Source organism: Mus caroli, chromosome 1 (genome assembly GCF_900094665.2).
Source record: "Mus caroli chromosome 1, CAROLI_EIJ_v1.1, whole genome shotgun sequence".
Taxonomy (NCBI): domain Eukaryota; kingdom Metazoa; phylum Chordata; class Mammalia; order Rodentia; family Muridae; genus Mus; species Mus caroli.
Genome location: NC_034570.1, coordinates 96,101,211 through 96,110,931, shown reverse-complemented (window position 1 = coordinate 96,110,931; position 9,721 = coordinate 96,101,211). Strand labels below are relative to the sequence as shown.

The 9,721-nt window shown below is 39.4% G+C and overlaps 1 pseudogene; it reads right to left on the bottom strand.

Moving 5' to 3' along the window:
• Window positions 1-9,721, bottom strand: part of LOC110295780 — a 108,121-nt pseudogene that overhangs the window by 80,131 nt on the left and 18,269 nt on the right.

Genomic DNA, 9,721 nt, shown 5'->3' with positions numbered 1-9,721 from the left:
GCCCTTCCTTAACAGCTGGTCCCACACAAACCCAGCAACAACTACCAGACCTACTTCGTAAGAAAGCATACCTCTCAGAGACTTACCTTAATTTCTTTATACTTACCGGTACCACCGTTCCTCAGCTGAAGAGTTCTGAATCCACGCAGTTGAATCCTTCTCAGCAGTCTGTTTTACGGGAACCTTTATTAACCGCTCCTTCACTGTGATGCAGTTCTGAATCCTCCCTGTAGCAGGGGTTCTTCGTGCATGCCTGAAGATGTTTCATCCCGGGTTTCAGCAGCAAGAAAGACGCTGCAACACGATCCTTCTGCACACATTTATTGGGAGAGCTTTCTTGTAGAGGTGAATAGACCCCGAGCCAAGCACTGGTGCTGCTTTATATAGGCCTAGGAGAGGCGTGTCTCACACCCAGATTGGTTGTGCTTGGTTGATGCTTACCACCTCATTTGCGTGCCTATATCTGATTGGTTAATTTCTCTCTCATCTGAATGGTTAACTTCTCTCTTATCTGATTGGTTAACTTTTCTCTCATCTGATTGGTCAACTTCTCTCTCATCTGATTGGTTAATTTTGGTTAATTCTCAAAACCTCATCTTGGCAAAAAAAAACTTTTTTGCCTATGTATGCGTGGTGGCCAGCAGAAGCCTGTGCCACTCTGCAACGGCACATGTGGCTTCCCACAGGCAGGCATACAGATCAAGGGTATTCTCAGAACAATTCCCTCTCTGGACATGCTACAGCCATTTAAAACCAAATTTCTAAAGAGTTGTCTGTGATTCATAAATCTAGGCCTGTGCATCCTGAGGATTCCTTCACCTCAGAATTACCTAGTAATCATTACCCATCTTTTTGTGTACATTGGGGTGGGAGTAAGGGGTAGAGACAAACAAACAGCGAGAAACAGAGAAATAAAGACAGGCAGACAGACAGAGACAGAGAAAAGCAGAGTGCTATCATCTCAGAAATGAAAATTGCTTCCTCTATTGAAGCACCAGTTCGAGTTTTCACTTGAAGTAATACTAGCTTAAGCCGAGCAAATCTGAGTCCAGAACTGCACATATCAATACCAACAGGAAAGACTAACCTCAATCTTGCCAACCCAGTTTGCTGCCAAACTACTGTTGACACACATGACTTTGACTAAGAGGCATCTTCTTGCCTCAGGGTTGATTAAGTATATAAAATAAATTCACAAAAAGAGAACTTTGCTAAGTGTTTACAAGAGTTTTCCTTCTAGTCCTGTACCCTGGCTTTTTATTCTGAGGTGCTGCAAGTAGAAGTTTGTATCCCTATGAGAGAACAAATGACATTCCTTTTATTTTGCTCAGATTGTAAAAAGCCCAAAGAGACCACTAGGAATCACAACCTGAAATAATTTCACGATGGTCTTTATTCAAGCTTAAGCTTGGGTCACCGACCTTCCTGAAGGAGCAGGAAGGAGAGTGAACCCCTAGGTCTAAGTGAAGGGGGTTTAAGTTTACGAAAAAAATGCAAGCAGGGGGTTTCCAAGCCTTGGCTTTATATGAGAGGATGAAAAAGTAGTAACCTTCAAACCTGAATACCTTTGTTCAGACAGGGGAACAGAACCACACAGCTGGAAAGGGACCTTCCTGACCTGGCAAGAAGTAACTCATTATGTTATCAGAAGTGAGTGTACTTTACAAACTGGTCGAAGCTGTCTGGGAACACTAGTCCAAGAGTGGGCTTTTATCACTTAAAGGAAATTGGCTCCTGATTCCTTCAAGGGCAGGAGCCATCTGGACCAGAGAAAGACTGGTTGTTAGTAAAGGGAGAGAATACTAACTGCTCTGGCTCTGTGCAGGGACAGGAGAGTGCAAGATTTGATGTGCAGAGTCGGGGGCAGGTTTCCCTGTGTCTCTTCACTTTTAAACTAGGATCTTATCATAATTACCTGATTGCCCAAGTTGTCTAAAAATGAGAAAAAAGTAAGATGTTTTCAAACACAAAACTGTTAAGCAGATCCTGATTACAGAAGATTTTCAGGTAAACATCTTCACTAATTAAACTTTCATTCTTTATATTTTGCTTCAACCTGGGAGAATCCCTAACTTCCAAAAGAGGAAATGATTTTCTCTCTGCTTTTCTTAAGACTGAGTCTCTTCAGTCTTTTTTGGGTTTTCAATGTCTTCTGGCTAGATAGCTTCTGAAATTTAATCACTCCAACTCTATCTCATTGCTCTTTGCACATTTAGGTAGTTTCTGAATCTGTCTCTTTTCATGTAGTGTGGAGACAGAATCAAGTCTCATTTGTCTCCCCAGTGTCTCATAATTATCATACCAGTTACCACTATGAGTGTTAATGAAACAATAAGAATAGATTCTCAGTTGTGTCTTTGAGGGATAAGGAGATATCAGAAGTAACACACATTCTAAATAAAGCATTATTGGACTAGAGACTACTGACAGCATGTGGGGAACTTAAAAAAATGTGGTGGGTTGGCAGGAGTAATAGGGAGGGAATGAAGATTAGCATATAAAAAAGCAAGTTAGCAGACAAACTCATCTCGTGGAGACTACCAGTTTTTAAAATATAGCAAGTATAAAATAAGTTCCTGAGAAAAGGAACATAACTTTGCAAATGGTCCTGAGCCTGGCCTGGCCCACTAGTGAACTACCATGTTCATGACTGCCTTTGTCTTTAATAAGCTGTCTATTTCCACCACTACCATGTCCGCTGGTCCAGCTCTTTGTTTCAGGACACAAAAACATGGACATTTCAGTGATTGTCTTCTAGGATTAATCTTTAACAAAAGAGCTTTTAGTATTAGGATGTTCTCCTGAAAGTCTGCCTTAGAAGCCACTCTGCACAGCTGAGCTTTCATAGTAATCTGAGACCTACACAACCTTAGCATCTTCTTGTTTCTGGGATTCATTCAGGTTTCTAAAATGTAAATATCTATAGGGTCAAGTGTAACATCTAATAAAGGGAATGTAAGAATGTCTTGAAAATAAAACACAAGAAAATATTACAGGGAGGAATTCAAGAAGGATTCTCTACAAAAGAATGGTCAATTCCTTAAAAGAATTATGTTGTTCAAAGGTTAAAAGATTATCATGTTTCATATAGCCATTGTGATTAAGAAAACAGCCAGTTGCGAAGGTGAACATCAATAATCCCAGCACTCAGAGGCTGTGGCAGAAGACCTGGGTAACAGTGAGACTTTTCCTCTAGGAAAAGAAAAACAAACAAAACCTTACTATACTACTGGACTGGCTATGGTAGGTTGAAGCCCCTTTCTGTTACTCATTGTAATATTATGATCTATGATGTCCTTATGCCTGAATTTCTATAATGGTAGAAACCTGTCATAGTAGGTATATTAATATCAATGGGTAACCAGAAATCTTAGGTGAATTAAGCATAGGCTGAGTATGGGTTCATTAGGATAATTAAAGGCAGTGATTCCTATTCTGCATTTCATGTAATTTTGGCACTTATATTTTCAGAGGTACACTATAACTGGTATTTATATGTGAAGGCCTACCACAAAGACACTTCAGGGACAATCCTATCTTTATATTGTCCAAACACATCAGGAGAAGTTGATGCAGTTTAGAAGCAATATTACTAGCCTGAGTATTGATAGACATTCTTGGTTGCTTCATGGACTAGCTATCTGCTGTATATGTAACTTGTCAAACTATCCATTCCCAAGGATCTAAAGACAGACTCATATACTAGAAAGTCTTGACATGGAAAAGGTGACATTTTGATCTGGTTGCATATTTTGGCCAAAATCTTTTAAATTAGTGGTAAGTTGGTGATTTAAGGACCCATGGGTTTGAAAAATAATCAGTATTCCTCTCCTCCCTCCTCTTCTTCTTCCTGCTCTTTGTCTTTCTCCTCTACTTCTTCATCTTTCTCCTCCTCCTCAGCTTTCTCTTCCACTTCCTCCTGTTCCTCATTGTTCTCTCTCTCCTTTCCTGATTTTAAGTTTCTTTCCTCTATTAATGACCTACAGCATCATATGGACCATCTATTGTTATGGCTGGTTCATCCCAGACATTCCTTAATTTTCATTATATCTTTCAGATTAAATGAATAGTTAATTATGTTCAAGTAATACATACATTGCCATGAGAAATACAGATAACATAAAAAAACAGCATACCAAGAGAAATATATAATTGGTACATGAGGTATGAATAAGAATGAATACATGCCATCTTTCATAGACCTCACTCCTGTTATGACACAACACAGTCCAGCATGCACCTTTACTATGTAATTGGGATAAACTGACCAAAAGTCTAGAATCCTATAATGGTACCAGAAGTCTTCAAAAGGAAGAACCATATTCCTAGTCATAGTAATGTGTAAGATGAGATCATGCTATAAGGATATATGTATGTTTCCTCTTCATTTCTTCAAATAATTATTACATATGGTGGGATTGTAATTTTATTTTGTACTTGGTTATGGCTCTATTAGGAGGTTTTGTTTGGGCATAGTGTGATCATAAAATCATGTGATAGGAAATCTTGATTCCTACTATCCTAATCATATGTGGTTATTATTATTTTTTATGATATAATTTCTGTCCTTTCTGTGACCATCTTATATTCACTAGGTCTACCTTCTTTCTAAAGGTGAATTAAAATCCTTCTTGAATATTCATAATTAGCAATGTCATCCTGACAGGTGGTGCTGCAGATACCTTGAAACCTGAGAAGCAAGATCTTCTTTGCAGATTAAATTTTATAGAGTATGTCACCAGCAAAAAAGCACAGATAACAATTAACTGAAGCCTTCAAAAAACACTTGAGGTAATCTATGTATTGGATGTCATGGGGAAATGCCCAGTAAGAATGTATCAGTTTTCGAAATAATTTTCATAATTTCAAGAAGAAAAGAAATAACCAAATTTTTTTTGTGAAGAAGTAGTACTCTTTGGCCAAGTAAAATACTCTAGTTCTTGCTATTTCTGAGTGTCAACTCTTATAATTCACTAGTCAATCATTATAAAAAGAATTGCTGCCTCTAAAAGAAAGAGATTATACTCTCCAAAATTAGTTCTTGAGTGACAGAGTTATGACTCCCATGTCATATTTCTTTCAAAAGACCTGGAAAAAGCCCATCTATAAACACAGTCAATATTTATGCTTTGACAGGCCCCAGTTATAATAATCACAGCAAAGATGACAGAATATATGTAGAAAATGTCCTGAAATTCAGATCTGCTTATGATCTCCAGTATGTAATGGAATTCAACATGGAACACATAATAAGTAATGACTGCAACAGAATCAAGAAAAATTAAAGTCAATGAGTTTAGATTTCACTGGCAAGTTGACACTGGCCCACAATACCAATTATGGCTTATAAAGGTGAAGTGGAATAAAGGTTACTTAGGCTTCCCAGCTGTGAGTCTCTGCAGGGTACTATGGGGCATGAACTGGCCCTCCAAACAAGGCTGGCCTTGTTGCTCCATACCACCAACACTCACCATTCCTGGAGACCAGGATACTAAAAAAAAAAAAAAAAAAAAAAAAAAAAAAAAAAAAAAAAAAAAAAAAAAAAAAAAAATTAGAAGAGAAATTGTGGTAGAGCAAGAGAGTCAGAGCTTGTGCTGTCACAAAACTCAGCATGATGCTTTCTTTGGATGGAGCTGTATCTGTGTAAATAGCTGAAGATAAGAGGCTTGTGTGCTTGGTCACTGGGTATGGTTCTTGAAACATGTATGTAACAGATGTGGCAGAATCAAAAAGAGCTGAAATCTCTGCAAAAGAGAATATAAGAGAATATAGTTTTAAAATATAGTGAATTAATCTGTAATATCTGCTCCTTGATTCTTTTGCATCCAGCACTGTGTTAGGGGTGTTTTAAAAAAAAACACACAATCTGCTTTTTGATAATTTGAAGATGTTCAAATACATTCTTATGTGCATGTGCACTTGTCCAGATATGGAGTCATGTTGCTATTGGAGACTGTAGGTTGGACATCTTCCCCCATCACTCTCCACATTATATTTTTAGACTCTTAAAAAAGAGATTCTGGATTGATTAGACTGAGTAGTCAGTGATCTTAGGTCTCTAACTTCCTCACCTCCTGCAGGGACATCTAGTTTTTGAAGCTGGTGCTGAGGATTCACACTCAGACTCTCATGCTCCTATGGGAAGCACTTTGCTGACAGAATCATTTGCCAAGCCCATTGCATCCATTCTTTTTAATTACACATATGTCCGGGGAAGGTAATCCTAACACCCAACCATCTTTCTGTATTATTATCTGATTCTGTGAGAGTGTGTTTGTAGAGCACTGAAGAAGAGTGCCCAGCAATGTTTATGCTTTTAAATTTTTCAGGTTATTCACAATCAAATCTGTACCTCCTGGTTACAAAGCCAACCCTGCTTTACAACCACTAATTAGTAGGAAAGTAGAAGTTAAGTTTATGGTTTGATCCCAGCACCAGCCAATTATGCTAAAGGCCAAAGTAGCACCCCAATTAGATATTTGCCAGGCTCAGAACACTTACCCCTTGCTTAGAATTTCCAATAAAATCTTGACCAAATGAGTGTTTGGGGATTTTATCTATCAGATGCACCCTGTGGGAAGAACTAAGATTAAATTCTAGCTTCTAAATAAAGAACCCTTGTGTGATTGCATCAGATCAGCTCCTGATTGGTCTTTGGGGGTTCATAAACACTTCCTCGTTAGCAACATTTTGATTTGTTGGGTGGGAAGATTCTCATAGAATTCAGGACTACAGATTTGGATGGTCTTGATGCCACCAAATCTAGTCTAGGTCAGTCTATATGTGTGTTTGTAATGCTAAAATAAACTTATTTCCTGTCTATAAGGTAAATCTGTCCATGTTAAGAGCTTCCTGTCTCTCTGTATGGTAAATCTGTTCATGTGGTCAGCACAATGCAGTGTTTGGTTAAACACAGCACCCCAGTCTCTGTCAGAGGTTTGTGGACTTAGTGTCTGTGTGGAACTGAGGTCTCTGTATGTAAACTCTGAGTGGTGTCACATCTTAAATTCGGTTGTGAAAAATGGCCTTGAGTATGTATCCATTGCTGGGATGAGGATAAGATAGACATCTCGGGGCCATGGGCACACTGGACCAGTAAACGAACTAAGCCCCTTTACAACACCTAAAAGTTTTTGCCTTGGTTAGCAAAAAGGAAGAGATTCCAGACCATCTATCTTCTCTGCACCATGCCTCCACTCAGCAACAACAAGGGAGATGAAAGAGCAGGGAAGGTAGCCCTTGAAAGTGGATCCCTCATGTCCTTGTTTGCCAACCCCAGAGACCTCATGCTCCCTGACCAGTTTACAGAAGATGTGGTCTGGTCCAGAAAATCATAAAAAGGACGACAAAAAAAAGGGTAAACTAACTGTACCAGAGAAAATGTATCTACAAATTCTGAAAAAGATCCATAGATCTTTATACATGGGTGCCCAAACAATGCAGGACTTAGTCTGCCTGTTTCACATCAGAATTAAAGATGCCAATTTGAAACTAGCTGAAATGATAAGAACTTTAAAGCCTATCAATTGACCATTGTGATTACCAGAGAGAATAACGCCAGTGCTTGATACCAGACACCAAGCCAGGAGTCTATTGGTAAACGAAATATATGGAGGTAAAACCAGAAAAAAATCAGATATAGATATTTGCTGATGTTAATAGATACCTTTTCAGAATTTACTGAGGTACCTGTCTCATGAAACTACTCAGATAGTAGCAAAAACAAAATTCAGAAAAACAAAAAAACACACACACACACAAAACAAAAAACAAAAGAAAAAAAAAAAACAAAAACAAAAACACCCCAAAAACCTACTGGAAGAAATTCTTACCAAGCTATGTTGTTTTGTTTTGTATTTTGTTTTGTTTTTTATTTTATTTATTTACATTTCAAATGTTATCCCCCTTCCGGGTTTCCTCCTGAAAACTCGCTATCCCACTCCCTTCCCCTTCTTCTCTGAGGGTGATCCAAACCCCACTCCTACCTCACCACCATAGCATTCTGCTATGCTGGGGAATCAAGCCTTCCTAGGACCAAGGACCTCCCAACACATTGATGACAGATAAGGCCATCCTCTGCTACATATGCAGCTGGAGCCATGGGTCCCTCCATGTGTATATTTTAGTTGGTGGTTTAGTCAATGGGAGCTCTGGGTTATGGGTGGTCTGGTTGGTTGATACTATTGTTTTTTCTATGGGGTTGCAAACTGCTTCAGCTACTTCAGTCCTTCCCCCTTATTCCTCCATTTGGGTCCCTGTGCTCAGTCCAATAGTTGGCTGCAAGCATCTGCATCTGTATTTGTCAGGCTCTGGCAAAACTTCTGAGGAGAAATCCATATCAGGATTCTGTCAGCAAGCATTTCTTTCTTTTTTTTTTGTGGATTTTTTTTTTATTAGATTTTTTTTTTCATTTACATTTCAAATGCTATCCACAAAGCCCCCTATACCTTACCCTTGCCCTGCTCCCCAATCCACCCACTCCCACTTCCTGGCTCTGGCATTCCCCTGTACTGGGGCATATGATCTTCAAAAGACCATCCCATTGATTGCTGACTATGCCATCTTCTGCTATTCTGCCACTAGAGTCACAGTTCTGGGGGTACTGGTTAGTTCATATTGGTGTTCCTCCTATAAGGTCGCAGACCCCTTTAACTCTTGAGTACTTTCTCTAGCTCCTTGATTAGTGGTCCTGGTCCTGTGTTCCATCCAATAGATGACTGTGAGCATCCACTTCTGTATTTGGCAGGCACTGGCATAGCCTCATAAGATACAACTATATCAGGGCCCTGTCAGCAAAATCTTTCTGGCATATGCAATAATGTTTGGGTTTGATGGTTGTATATGGGATGGATCCCCAGGTCGGGCAGTCTCTGGATGGTCTTTTCTTCCATCTCAGCTCTGAACTTTGTCTCTGTAATTCCTTCCATGGGTATTATGTTCCCCATTCTAAACATCAGCAATAGTGACTGGGTTTGGTGGCTGCGTATGGGATGGATTCCCTGGGTGGGCCATTCTCTGGATGTCTTTTCTTTCAGTCTCTGCTCTATTCTTTGTCCCTGTATTTCCTTTAGACATGACCAATCCTGAGTTAAAATTTTGAGAATGGTAGGTGACCCCATCCCTCAAACAGGGGCTGTCATTAGCTCTAGATATGGTCACTACTGGTTCTCTTTCCCCCTTGTTGGGTATTTCACTAATGCCATCCTCTTGCTTTCCTGATGTCTGGAACATTCTATTGGCTACTACCCATTCCCCATCGCCATTGCTAGACATCTCTGTTCAATTTCTTGATAGTCTGTGCATCTTCCACTTCTCCCATACCTGATCCAGCCCCCCCCATCTTTTCCTTTCTCTCTTTCTTCCACCAAAAGGCCTCTCACCTTCTAACTCCCATGATTATTTTGTTCCTCCTTCTAAGTAGGACTGAAGTATCCACACTTTGCTCTTCCTACTTCTTAAGATTCATATAGTCTGTAGGGTGTATCATTGGTATTACAACATTTTCCCCTAATGTCCATTTATCAGCTAGTACATACCATGTGTGTTCTTTTGTGACTATATTACCTCACTGTCTTAGTTAAGGTTTTACTGCTGTGAACAGACACCATGACCAAGGCAAGTCTTATAACAAACAACATTTAATTGGGGCTGGCTTACAGGTTTAGAGGTTCATTCCATTATCATCAAGGTGGGAGCATGGCAGTATCCAGGCAGGCATGGC